Here is a 14,896-nt window from a genome sequence, read left to right on the forward strand (position 1 = left end):
TATCAGCTGCCCCAGCAGTCTCCCCCATTCCACTCGAGCTGGGAGGGGAGCCATGGCTGAGCGCTTGCCCGGCACACAGCTGCATTCCAGTTGGACCCAAGTCCAACAGCACTTCAGTCCCACCAGGAACAGGATGCACCACCCGTGGGGCCTTCGGGTTTTCACTTCCCTTCTCTTGAGTCATCCCTCCCTTCTCGCCCAGGCTGACTCCCGTGCGTAGTCAGATCCCAGCTCTTAGACACCTGTCTGGCCTAGGCTGTGTGGCTCAGCAAAATCTCCCAACTCTGTTCTGTTCCACGCTTGCACTTGAACTGCCGCTGAGCATGACGGGAGACCAGCACGCACACACAGACTGCTCAGGACCACGCACCTCACAGGGCCTGGGGCCTCCAGCGCAGTGGCTACGCGCCTTCGTGCTTCTCCCTTCTCCCTTCTCCCGTTCCCCACCCTGGTCACTCTCCGCTGGGGGTACAGGTAGCTTCGCATTGCTGGGATGAGCTGCCTAACAGACACAGTGTGTGGAGGAGGGCTTTACTCAAGCTCACAGATGCAGGAAGGAACCTCCATCAGTGGCAAAAGAAACTGCTTCCATACATCCGACCAGAGAGAAACAACCAACCAACAAGAACCAAAAGCAGCAAAAGCAAACACAACAAGCAGAGACCCAGGCATGGTTCAGACCTCTCTGCACACGCACCTTTGGGCTAGAATTCAGATCTGCTCCCAAACACCCCTTAGGGCTGGCCTCCAGGATCTGCCCCCAGTGACACCACCTCCAGCCGGGCAGCTGGAGATCTAAGTTACAAGCTAAAAAAAAAAAATTGCTGAGTCTACGGTAGACATACATTCAAACTACAACAGTTGGCATCCTCACTTCCTAGTTCACTGATGGCAAAAGTACTGGCAGTCCCCTGACCACTCACCCACAACTGCTTATGCCAGCCCTGCCCTCCGTCCTGTGACACGCCAGAGCTGAGCCCACCTCCCTCCATTTATACCACCTCTGCATTTCACCTGTCTCGGCCACAATTGCCACCAAAACTGCCTTCCCCTAGCTCCCCAGCCACAAACCTTCCTATCAGGATATAAACACTCTGCTGTTGCTTTCATATTAAAATACAGAGATATGCTGGGCGTGGTGGCGCACACCTTTAATCCCTGCACTTGGGAGGCAGAGGTAGAAGGATCACTGTGAGTTCAAGGCCACCCTGAGACGACTTGGTGAATTCCAGGTCAGCCTAGGCTAGAATGAGATTATACCTTTAATAACACACACAGAGAGAGAGAGAGAAAGAGAGAGAGAGAGAGAGAGAGAGAGAGAGAGAGAGAGATGGGCTGGGAAGATGGCTCCATGGTTAAAGGCACTTGCTTGCAAAGCCTGCCTGCCCACATTTACTTCCCCAGTACCCATATAAAGCCATATGCACAAAGTGACACATGTGTCTGAAGTACATTTACAGCAGCAAGAGGCCCTGGTGCCCCCATACCTACTCTTTTAAATAAATATTTTTAAAAGTAAAAAATAAAATAGATGGTGGCATGGTTCAAATGTAAAATATCCCCCCAGAAGCTCCTACTTGTTTCAATACTTGGTCGCACGTGGTGGTGCTGTTTGTGGAGTTTGTGGCACCTTTAGGAGGCAGAGGCTCACGGGAAGAAGCAGGTCACGGTGGGGGGGGGGGCGGCTCTTGAGGTTTTATATCGTGATCCTGCTTCTTGTTTGTCCTCTGCTTTCTGATTGCAAGTAAATATGAGGCAGCTTCCAGCTCCTGGCACCATGCCATCCTCACCGTGAAACTTACTTCCCCTCTAAACTGTAAACCAGGGCTGGAGAGATGGCTCAGCAGCTAAGCACTTACCTGTGAGGCCTAAGGACTCGCTTGCAGGCTCGATTCCCCAGGACCCACATAAGCCACATAAGCACCTGGAATTCATTTGTAATGAATGGTGTGTCCATTCTCCCTCTCCCTCTCTCTCTCTCTCTCCCTGCCTATTTTTCTCTCTGTCTCTCTCAAATACATAAATAAAAATAAACAAACATATTTTAAAAAAGAAACCTGTAAACCAGAGCCTACCTTTCCTTAAGTAGCTCCCGGTCAGGTGCTTGGTCACAGTGATGGGGTAGTATCTGACACAGATGGACATAGAAGAGAGATACAGACAGACAAACAGATAGGTTGATTGACAGGTAGATATGTAGGTAGGTAGAAGATAAAGATAGATGAAAGATGAATCAGTGACTGTCTTGTGGCTGAGAATTAATATTCAACTAGACACAGCTTGAGAAAGGAAAAGGCTTAACTTGACTCGCCATTTAGAAGGAAAGTCCCGTGGGGATGGGGAAGGCATAGCAGGCCAGCTCATCGCATTACAGCCAGCTAGGAAGCAGACAGAAACACAGGCCATGAGCCTCGAGTCCCACCCACAGTGACCTCCTTTCTCCAGCAAGGCTCTGCCTGTCACAACCTTCTAGAACAGTGCTACCAGTGGGATCAAGTGTTCACACACATGAGCTTTGGGAGACATTGGACCACAACACGTAGAGGATTAATTGAGTGGTAGGTACGTAGGTAGACAGTAGATCATTTCCCCTTCTAGCTAATCTTCCATAAGTTGATAAGTTTATTTATTCTTCTATAGTCAAATGAGGGGAAACAGCCATCCCAGTTTGCCTGAAAATGAAAGAGCTCCAGGACACAAGATTTGAAATCACAGGATGTGGACTTTTGTTCTCAAACCAAGAATATTTTCCTCATAAACCAAAACAAACTGTTCGCCTCACAATTCCTCTTTTTAGGCTAGGCTTGTAGCTCAGTGTTAGAGCCCCTGGCTGGCATGTCCAAGGCCCTAGTTTCAACCCCCTTCACGATCCCTGTCCCACCAGCCCCACCAGGGAACACCACCCTGCTTCCCCTTGTGAGCTCAGTCACTGATTCCCGCGCCAGTCACTTGTCACTCCACATCGTTACTGATTTCTAAGCATCGTGTCACAGAGTGAGCAGGTTCTGCCTGTAGAGATGCTTTTGCCTCTTGGTTTACAGGACGCCACACTCCACCCCTGAGGCCACCACATTCTCCTGTGATGTGGCACCTGGGTGGCTGCTACTGCTCAGCCCAGCCTCCTTTCTCTTTTTATCCTCGGCTCTTCCTTTTCTTTCCTGTCCACACTCACTCACTGGGTAATCTCATCCAGTTCAATAGATACTAATATCACCTGAAGGCAGGTATACCTCCAGAACCTATGTGTGCCTGAACTGCAGACCCACATCCAGCTTCATTCTGGCCTTCTCCACTTGATGTTGGATGGTCATCTCATACTTCCTGTGGTCACAGCTTGAGTGCCTGACCCCTGCGGCCTAAATACCTTTACCTGTCCTACTTCATAGTACTTTTACCCTTCCAGCTGTATAGGTGCAAACCTTTCAAGTCACCTCTTTTTCTCATACCATACATTGCATCTATAAGGAGACACCATCAGCCCTTCTTCCAGAAAATATCTAGAGTCCAACTACTCACCATTCACTGCCTTCTCACCCATGTTCTGCATGTCGCTCCTTAACTGTTACAACTGCTTCCTACAGGTGGAGTCAAAGATGAGGCAAGGAAGAAGGAAGAACAGAAGATATAGAAAAATAGACAAATATACTATCTGGTAAATATCCAGAGAATTATAGAATTAATTGTATACAACATTACACTTATAAGAAATAAATCCATGGGCTGGAGAGATGGCTTATCAGTTAAGGCAAATTCCTGCAGAGTCTAAGGACCCAGGTTTGATTCCCCAGGTCCCACGTAAGCCAGATGCACAAAGTGGTACATGTGTCTGAGTTATTTGCAGTGGCTGGAGGCCCTGGCATGCTCACTCTCACTCTATTGCTCCTTCTTCCTCTCTCTGTCTCAAATAAATAAATAAAATGGATAAATAACATTTTTAAAGAAGTAAATTCATATTAGTAATCAGCTCTCAAAAGAAGTACCAAGAACATTCAAGTGGGAATAGGTAATATTTTCAACCAGTGGTAAATTGGGATATCCATCTGCAAAAGTAAAAAGAGTGAGAGTGAGCAGAAGTCAGGTGGCTTTGTGAGGCAGTTAGGGTGACAGAGGCCCTGGAAGGTCTGTACTTGCTAGAAATCAAATATGATCTGACTTCTTGTTTCTTCCCTTGTTCCCTAGACCTGTTTTTTCCATACCTGATCCCCTCCCTGGAAGGGAGGTCTTTTTCTAGAATCCTGACATTGTGGTTGGTCAAGTTCAGCCCCAGAACTTGACGTCATGGCTAATCTCTTCCTGAGACAGCCCCTAGCCCAGACCAATTGTTGTCCCTCTGGCTCACTTGAGCCAGAAGGTAGGACCCACCACCATAAGGTTATAAATATGTTTGCAAGGGGAGATCAAAGTCACTGAGCTGCCTGACCATTTGTGAACCTCCAGCTTCTGATGAGTTTCTCTTTGGCTTGGCCCAGCTGGGCAGAACCAAGGGGGAAACCCCTGACTCCTACTTTCCACATGGGCTCTTCACCCTTTCTGCTTGCCACATGGTAGGAGCTCTTCACACTTAATCTTCTGTCCCTCCATGGCTTTTCCAGGCTCTCAAGTCACGTGGGTATATTCATTCTCCTTCCCTTGGTTCTGTACTTCCCTAAATAAATACAATAATTTAATACTTATCCTTATCAGTCTTATTTCATTAAATTCTTTCATTAAAGTTAGACAAAAACCTAGGGTATGGGGGTTTGAGGACTTTCCTAAACCCCTACACCCTGTTACAAGGGGAGGGGAGAGAAAAGTAGAGGAAGGGGGAAAGGAATAGAAGTCTGAAAAAAATCATAGTTTCAATCTCACCTCATATTATACTATATTCAAAAATTAGAAGTTACCCAACAGTGGACACTGAAAGCCTTATATTTGGCCAGCCAGACCAAATGAGCCAACAGGTACAATAGTGGCACATCTGTTATGGGGGAAACCAACTGCTCTCTAATTGGACTGGAGGCCCACTCAGTGGGAGGGAATACATCCCTGATACGAAAACCTAAAACAGGGGTAGTCATGAGCCCTAGGGGTGTAACGTCTGTTGCTGTCTGGCTAAATGTATAGACTATGCTCATCAAACTGCCCAGTAAGCACTTCTCTTAACATTCATACCCACATATTAATGCTACTCTCACTTTAGGTTAGAGAACCTTCTCTTTTCAGATGGCAGTGACCTTAGGATGACTGAGGATGCACCATAGTACTGAGAAGTGACAAGAAGTGCTCAGCACTGAAATATCTCAATCACGCCTTCCATGGTTCAGGCTCCATTGCGGAAGATGTGGTGGAAAGAATGTAAGAGCCAAAGGAAGGGTAGGACTCCTTACAATGTGCTCCTCCAGACACAAAATGGCCTGGATATCCTTGACCTCACAGTGCCTGACACTACCTACACAAGACCTTTATAATAGGAGGAAAAGATGATGACAACAAAATAAAAGAGAGACTGATTGAGAGGGGCAGGGGATATGATGGAGAATGGAGTTTAAAGGGGAAAAGTGGGGGAAATCCAAAGAGAATGGAGGGGCCTGTGTTAGTTACTTTCTCCTTGCTTGGATTAAATACCTCAGCAGAAGCAAATTAAGAAAGTGTCTACTTTGGAGTTAAGTCTATCATGTCAGGGCAGGCATGAGAGCTGCTCACATTCAGTCCACAGTGAAGAAGCAGAGAGTGCCACATGCCAGCTCTCTCCTGTCTGTTCAGCCCAGGACCCCAGCCTACAGAATGGAGCCACCCATAGCTAACGGGTGGGCCCTCCCACCTCAGTTAACCGCTAGGTGATCTTAGGTGCTGTCATGCTGACAAGATAAACTACCACAGGTCCTGAAACGCCTGTTGCTATGTAAGAGAAACTTAGTCTGAAAGAAGACAGGCTGCATGACTCTGCTTCCATGACATTCTGGAAAACACGGAACTGCAGCTGCAGTGAGACAGTCAGTAGTTGTCAGTTCAAGGGCAGAGGGAAGTTAGAGCAGCTGGGGCGTCAGGTGATGAAATACTTTATTTGATGTGGTCATAGTGGACACATGGCACAACCTATTGGTCAAAACCAATAAAACTTAACACACAAAATTGAATCTGAAAATATGCTACTTTCAAATAAAAGTCATTTAGGAATTGAGAAATCTCAGGGTGGAGAGAAAAATGCGACAAAACAGCTATGTGAAAATGTATGAGGCATGTTCACTGACAGGACGGTGGTGGCAGGGAGAAGAATGCCAGCCTAAGCCACCCTGGGAGGGAGCACAGTATGCAAGGGCAGAGACAATGGAACACGCGTGCATTTGAACCGTGTGCTAGTTACTAAAGTTGGTTCCCACAGCGTACAGGTTAACAAATCCAGCACCACTAAGCAGGCTACCTACAGAAGGGAGGAAACGGACGGGTCCAGTGGGAGCCAGTGGAGTGGGAGGCAACAGGTAATCAAGATGAATCTAACATGACTGAGCGTTTATGTTCAACTTAATGCACTTACAGTCACACATGCCATTGCATCTATGAACGTGTGCATGCATAGGTTTACATACATCCATGTAGTTTATCCCTTCCTCTGGCAGTTTAGCGAGTCATGATACTTTAGGAATGAGGAGTAATGTCCACCCAAGACCTCGGATTCTAACTCCATTCTCCAGCAGCAGCCAGAACTTTCTTTCTTTGCAGAGGATTAGTGGCAGGTTGGTGAGGAGCTGGATGTGGAGTAACCGAGGGAGGCTGCAGTGCATCTTCCTGCCCTACCGCCGCAGTGCGGCTCCCTCTGAGACGAGGCCAGGTGGCAGATGCTTCGTGGAGGCCATGTCTTCAGCAGGTAGTGCTGTGGCCCTGGTGGGGCCTTGCTTAGGTCTCAGTTGCTCCTTGCCCCCCCCCCACATCTAATCTCACTCTTACACGTGTGCTCTGACCACCATGACGTCATCCTCACCAGAGCTGAGCTCATGCAGTGACATGGCCTTGAATCTCCAGAACTGTGAGGGAATTAAACCCTTTTGTTAAGCTGCCCAGCCTCCAGCATTTCATTACAGTAATGAAAACAAACTGATACACTGAGGCCCAGAGATTCCAAGCAATTTGTTCATGGTCACGGAGCCAGTGGTGGCAGAGTGATAGGCAGCGCCAGGAACCAGCCTAGCTTCTCTCAATAGAAACTCTGGTGCATGTAGAATTGGCCTGCACTGCTGCATGTTTCTGGAACTTTTTCAGGCCACTGCTGACTTGTGAATCCATGGGACATACCTACACCATTGGTGGCCTTGGTGGCTATTCACGCCACAGTCCTAAACCCCAGTTCACACCACAGTTCTATGCCCCAATTCACACCACAGTTCTAAGCCCCAATTCATGGCCACAACTGTATATACCAATTAACACCACAACTCAAAACCCCAGCTGAATGCCCCATTCTAGACACTGGGCCCAGAATCTGCCAGGTAGAATTCATTCCTCAGGTTCAAACTCGGAGTGTCGTGACCTCAGCCCCAGTGTGGGACAGGGCGTGGGAGGGCTGAACATAGCTGGGGGCAATGGAGCTCTGTTTACTGCAGAGCGCGGGTTTTGGCTAGGGTACCTGGGTTCAAATTCTGACTCTCGCTTCGTGTGACTTTGGGATTCATGTGATCTCTGCTCATTTCTCAATCTGCCCATTGGAAGTAGCAATACTCATGGGCGTCCATGCTACATGTAGTTACAATATGTCAGACAGTAGGCCATGTTCCTGCTATGGAACTTCCATGGACATCTAGAGACTCGGGTACTGAAGTGACCCTAGAAATTGCCCAGCTAACACCACAGAGTGAGAGCTCTAGATTCTTGCTCTTGACTGTGATGGTACTTTGGATGACCAATCCTCTACCCACAGGGTTCTAGTAAGGACCACACAGGTCAGTCAATATATATCCAAGAGCAGAGCTGCCCGTGAGAGCAGTAGACATGACACTCTGCACAGTGCTCTGCATGCAGCTGGGAGACCAGAGTAAAGTGGAACGAGAGGCAGGCAGGAAGAAGGCAGACAGGAGAGACCTGCCGGCCAGCGTCGACTCCTTGTCAGAAAGCCGGGGGGGCTGGGGAGATGGCTTAGAGGTTAAGGCCTTTGCCTGCAAAGCCAAAGGATCCTGGTTCAATTCTTTGGGACCCACGCAAGCCAGATGCACAATGGGGCGCATGTGTCTGGAATTGATTTGCAGTGGCTGGAGGCCCTGGCTTGCCCATTCTCTCTCTCTGTCTCTCTCTCTCTGTCTCTCTCTCTCTCTCTCTCTCTCTCTCTCTCTCTCTCTCTGTCTCTGTCTCTCTGTCTCTCTTTCTCTCTCTGTCTCTCTCTCCCTCTTTCTTTCTCTCAAATTAATTAATTAATTAATTAATTAAATAAAATACATTTAAAAAAAAAAGAAAGCCAGGGAATGTAAATGGGATGAGAGGGGTTTAGAACTGATGCTTTGAGATCTTCCTAAAGCCTGAGCCCAAGGGAAGACTGGTGACCCAGCAACACTGACCAGCAGAAGAGGATCCACAGGGCTCTCATGACCCAAAAGGCGGGTCTAAGCACCAGTGACAGACTGCCAAGGTCCAACCTCAACAGCCCAAGATCTGAGAATGGCAGTGGGAGCCCTTCAAAGGACACCCATGCTCTCCCACTCACCAAGAGTGGCATCTGTCTTTCCAGTACATCTCATGTCTCTGAGCAAATAGCCAGACAGAGTTTGGGAAGGCCAGCCAAGACCTTCCTCCAGAAAGTCTGCCCACTGTAGTCCTTGGCTTCACATGGCCTGTCTCATGCCAGGCAGGGCATTTTCCTGGGAATGAGATTCCAAAGAGCAGTGCTTTCTCCACATGATGGAGAAATTCAGAGGCCCTGAGCCAAGGTTTGTGGTCAACAGATTTGGGGCAACAAGACTTCAAACAACCCATCTGTAAGAATGTGACTTCAAGGAATGGATGTCCGGGGACGGCCTCAGTGTGAGCTCCTGCCAGGACTGCACGTGAGATCCTGAACAGCCAGAGCCTCTTTCTCTGGGAGGTACAGCTCTTCCTCTGAGGGGACAACTGGGCTTGGTGCCCATATGTGGTGTGTGTATGTATGTGGTGTGGGTATATGGGTATCTATGTGTTATGTGTGTACATGTATGTGGTATGTGTGCATGTGTGTATTTATGGTGCATGTGTTGATCTCATGTGTCTTGCTCAGTTACTCTCCATCTTATTTACTAAGACAGAGGCTCTCACTTGAGCCAAGAGCCTGCTGATTGAGGAGTCTAGCTAGCCAGCCTGCCCCTGAGCCCCATCGCTACCTCCCAGACGCTGAGGTGACAGAAGGGCTGCCATGTCTGCCCAACAGTTATGTGGGTCCTGGTCATCCAAATCAGGGCCGCACACTTGCATAGTAAGTACTTTACAATCTGAGCCATCTCCCCAGCCCTGAACAACTGAACTTTATGCTAATCCAGAAGCAGGTCTCTCCCATTTGAAGGCTACTAGCTAGGATCTGGTGGGCATTGACTATGATTCAGGGAGCAGGTGCTAAATCAAAGAATCACAAAGAATATTCTTAGCCGGGCGTGGTGGCGCACGCCTTTAATCCCAGCACTCGGGAGGCAGAGGTAGGAGGATCACCGTGAGTTCAAGGCCTCCCTGAGACTACAGAGTTACTTCCAGGTCAGCCTGGACCAGAGTGAGACCCTACCTCGAAAAACCAAAAAAAAAAAAAAGAATATTCTTATATTTTGCTTAAGATACATTTTTCTCTTTTAAGATAAAAGAGGTTGATGATTAAAAGAGAAGGTCTTGTTTGCACCATCCCATAGGAACTAGGATTTAGTGAGCACCAGTCACAAGAAAGAAAAAGCAGCAGCAATTTTAATAACAGTTCTCTCAACTGATGCCTTAAAATGTGTCAGCTACTATGCTAGGTCCATGGCATTGCCTGGCACTCACAGCAACCCGTGAGGAAGGGGGGATTCGTAGTCCTAAGAGAGTGGACACCCTCAGACAGGAAATGACAGAGAACATGATCTCACTAACTCCATGTTGGAAAGAATTGTAAACCTACAAAAAAAGTTGCAAGATTTAAAATAGTACAAAGAGCAACCATATAGCAGTGTATCTTCCCGCTGTCCACACGTGAGTATGCATGTGTATATGGAAAGAATATTTTGGGGCTGGAGAGATAGCTCAGAAGTTAAGAGCACTTCCTGTGCAAGCATGAGGGTCTGAGGAAGCCCAAGAGAGGGCTCGAGTCCAATTCCTTGGATCCACGTAAACAGCCGGGTGTGCCTGTGCGTATCTGTAACTACATCCCATAGGGGAGGAAAGACCAGAGAACCATCAGAACTCAGGAAAGTCAGCAGGCAGGCTCTGGGAACCATAAGAGACTCCAACTTAAATAAGAACACGCAGAAGAACAATGGAGTGGAACACCTGACTTTCCACTCCAGCCACCTTGGGGGAGTGTACCCCACCACAGGTAAGCACGTGGGATGCCACAAGGGCACATACGCATGCATACACCCCACCTTCTCCCCTGCCCCCACACACAAAGAATGTTTTGAATGGATTGCACACATCCTTCCCTTCGCCCGTGACAGTTGCTCTGCACAGCTTCAAAGACACTGAGGTGTTGTTTTTCAGTACAGCTGTCAACACAAAGAAATCCGACTTGACAGCAGCCTCACTCGAACACCCTTACCTGCACTACTGCTCATTCAGTTCAGTCTGTCTCCACAGCCACATTTCCTTCATGGGGAACCTAGGCTATACATTTAGTAAGCCATCAAGCATGAATTTTTGGATTGTCAATGGCTCACTCCAAATCCTTAAAGAAGCTTCTTGCCAAATCCCTCCAAGAATGACCATATCCTTTCCTGAAATCACATTACACACACCATGTGTCTTAAATCTCCTCTAGCTTTTTCTTTTTCCCAAGACATGGACTTTTAAAAAAGAACAAGGTCCCAACTGTCACCAAATGGTGTCACAGTACACATGAAGAAAGATAAATGGCTCCTACCTCACATCATATACAAATGTAAACTCCAGGAAGAAGGAAATTCTACAAGTGAAAAGCAAAGCAACAAATCTTTTTTTTTGTTTTGTTTTGTGTTTTGTTTTTCAAGGTAGGGTCTCGCTCTGGCCTAGGCTGACCTGGAATTCACTATGCAATCTCAAGCTGGCCTCGAACTCATGGTGATCCTCCTACCTCTGCCTCCTGAGTGCTAGGATTAAAAGCATGCGCCACCACGCCCAGCTCGCAACAAAGCTTTTGAAACAAAGCCAAGAGAGGGTGCTGCACAAGGAAGTGGGCCAAGATCTCTAACACAGCACACAGGCAGAGCCAGCTGTCTGAGGATGAGTATACAAACAGGACGTCACTGAAACTATGAACTGTACTCATCAAAAAATCCCAATGAGAGCCGGATGTAGTGGCGCATGCTGTTAATACCAGCACTCAGGAGGCTGAAGTAGGAGGATCACTGTGAGTTCGAGGCCACCCTGAGACTACATAGTGAATTCCGGGTCAGCCTGAGCTAGAGCGAGACCCTACCTTGAAAAAAAAAATTCCAGTGAGAGTAAAAAAAAAATTCCAGCACAAGCCTAGAATGCTGTATTGCAATACACATGCAACCATGTGACTTAGAGCGATGCTTTGGTCAATAACAGATCTCACATAGGATGGTGAGCCCATGAGATCATGTCACCCAGTGACGACAGCACTGCTGTGTTTATGTGAGCACACTCCTTGAGTGTGCAAAGATGAAGTTGCCAGCCACTTGGAAGGCTGAGAAAGGAGGATTCCAAAGTTAAGACCTGCCAAGGCAATTTATGGAGTCCCTGTCATCTTAAAATAATATGCACACTTACACATTCACATGCATATACAGGCCTGCAGGTGTGGCTCAGTGGTAGAGTACTCACCCTGAGTGGAACCCCCCAATATATGATCTTTTTTTAAATTTTTTTATTAGTTTTCTATTCAGCAAATACAGGTAGTTTGGTACCATTATTAGGCTCATCCTAGACCTAGCCCCTCCCCAATGGCCCCTCCTGTTGATGTAAATGGGTCGTGCATTGTGGAGTTAGCCCACAGTTATTGGTACGATAAATGTCTCTGCATATCATGACCCAACATGTGGCTCTGACATTCTTTCCGCCCCCTCTTCAGCAAAATTTCCCTGAGCTATGTTGGGTTCATTTTTGGTCTGCTTCAGTGCTGAGGTGTTGGGGGCCTCTGAGGCTTTGGCTCTCTGATTTGGTAGGAGTTGATTTTTCTCTGTGTTGGTCTCCTTCCCTCTTGTGCTGGTATCCAGTTCATCAGGAAAACAGCACCCTTGCTTGTTTTGCCAATTTTCCTTAGTTTCAGTCGGGGCCTTTTTGAGGTATGATGGGGTGGCTCTCTCCTTATGATCTGTATCTATCTTTCTTTCCCAGGTATTTTGCAGGGCAGCTAGGCAGTCGCCATCTTGGCCAGAAGTTCCCAATATATGATCTTTAACTATGATAAAATTAAATGTTATGAACAAAGAATAGCCTAACGTTCTCAATAAACTAAATGATGTATTTCTAAATTACCATTAGTTAAAGCAAAGCCATAAAATAAATTTAAAAGTACTTAAAAAAATTACAGTGAAAGGAATATTCATGAAACATAGCTGATTATTTTCATTATTTAATGAAAACAATTAACTTTAAATATATTTATATGGAACCTGGAAATGTCTTTTTAAGTAAGAAGGAGAAAGCTAGCAGAGTGTGACATCTCCTTTTCTCTGCTTCTTGGTGCTCTGCCACACACCTCCACCATGACAGGCAGAACGCTGGGAAGTCATGAGCCAAAGCAGATCATTCTTGTTTCTGCACAGTATCTAGTCAAAGCAACCAAAGAGCTAACAAAGACTGAAAATTGGCACCAAGCCAGGCGTGGTGGCACACCCTTTAATCCCAGCACTCCAAAGGCAGAGGTAGGAGGATTGCCATGAGTTCGAGGCCACCCTGAGACTACATAGTGAGCTCCAGGTCAGCCTGGGCTAGAGTGAGACCCTACCTCGAAAAACCACAAAAAGAAAAGAAAAGAAAATTGGCACCAGAGAAGTTGTTGTGTGACCAAACTCGACTGTGTGACTCCTAAGCTTTTGAAATGGTTCTGCAGGAGATACTTGGAAGAGTCTGGAAGTACAGGCTAGAGAACTTTCAGAATGCTGTAAGTAGAGCTCAGTCCTCAATGCTGGTGAGAGCTCCAAAACCCAGAATAATAACAGAAATACAGACAGTCAAGGGTGTGTTCATGAGGTTTCCAGAGGTAAAGCACTGGGTGGTAAATCTCCATCTACTCACTGATTCCTGAGATGTGACTGAGCCGGTCTGGAAGGACTTTTCCAGGATTAACTCAGGGGAAACATCTCCCCTCACACACTGGCCCCGGAGTGGGCAGCCCAGATAGAAAGAGGTTTGAGAGAAAAGATTTCGCCTGACCCTTTCACTCCTCGCTGGTGAGCACATCGGCCCTATCAATGCCATCCTTTAAATTCTGCTGTCAACTTGACCAGGTCAAGAATCGAGTAAGAGAAAAGCCACTTGGGGTGGGGAAGGGGTCTGTGAGGGTGTTTCCAGGAAGGACCAACTGAGGGAGGAAGTCCTTATGCCAGAGTGGACGGTCCTTCCAGGGGTCCATTCTACATCTAGAAGCTCAAGAGACACAGAGCTCTTTCATGTACCTGCTCATGCTACTGGCTGGTGCATGGTTCTACCTAGCTGCCCCCATTATTCACTCACGTGTGCATCTCCCTGCCTTTATTCTTTTTTCAATATTTTGTTTATTTGTTTGTTTGGGAGACAGGGGGAGAGACAAAGAAGCAGACAGAGAGAATGGGCACAGCAAGGGTCTCTAGCCACTGCAAACAAACTCCAGATGCATGTACTACCTTGTACATCTGGTTTACATGGGTTCTGGGGAATTGAACCTGCATCCTAAGGCTTAGCAGGCAAGTGCCTTAGCGGCTAAGCCATCTCTCCAGCCCTGCTTTGGATATTCGTCAAGGGCATTGGAACTGAGTTTCTTCAGCCTTCCAGTGTGGACTGAAGAGCAGTGGCTCTTTAGGAACCCTCCAGGCCTTCAATGCCAGATTGAATGCTGGACTGCCGAGGCATCCAGCCTCGTGGACTGAGCAGTTTCCAGGGTTCAGACAGACCACTAATGTTGGACCTATCCAGCTCATATCCTGTAAGCCAACCCAATAAATCCCCTTTATAATACATACTCCTGCTACTGGTTCTGTTCCTCTGAGAACCTAATGCAGCTTAAACCGGAACCTAGCTTCTTTGGCCTTGATCACCAGACTGGAACTGCTGAGACATCCAGCCTTGTAGACTGGGCAGCTACTGGATCCTCAGCATCTCTGACCTGCAAGTAGCCCTTGTTGGACTAGCCAGCCTATATCACAAAAGCCAATTGAATAAAAGCCCCTTGTAGTATATTTTGATTCTATCAGTTCTGTTCCTCTAGAGAACCCTGATTCTACTGGGAATTAGACTTGAGATCATTCATGTTATTGTTGGCAAGATCTTATGTATATTTTTCCATGTCCTGAAACTTATGGAAGAATGAACTTAAAGGTGACAGACTAATTAATTTGGCAGAGAAAATTTCAGGATAGCAGAACATTCAGGTTATGACAAAGTTACAAATGATTGCTTTTAGCCAGGTTTTCAGTGAGAAATTAGAAACGAAGAAGAAGAAATATTTTAAAAATGTGCGGTTGACCAGAAGCGAAGCACATTGGATGTTCTGGATGAGGAGAGTGTGGTTGTTAAAGAGATTAGCACCCATGAAGAGAAGCCCTGTACTTTGCACTAGGACAGTAGGAAATTAGCCAGACTC

Source organism: Jaculus jaculus, chromosome 7 (assembly GCF_020740685.1).
Source record: "Jaculus jaculus isolate mJacJac1 chromosome 7, mJacJac1.mat.Y.cur, whole genome shotgun sequence".
In the NCBI taxonomy this organism is placed as follows: Eukaryota; Metazoa; Chordata; class Mammalia; order Rodentia; family Dipodidae; genus Jaculus; species Jaculus jaculus.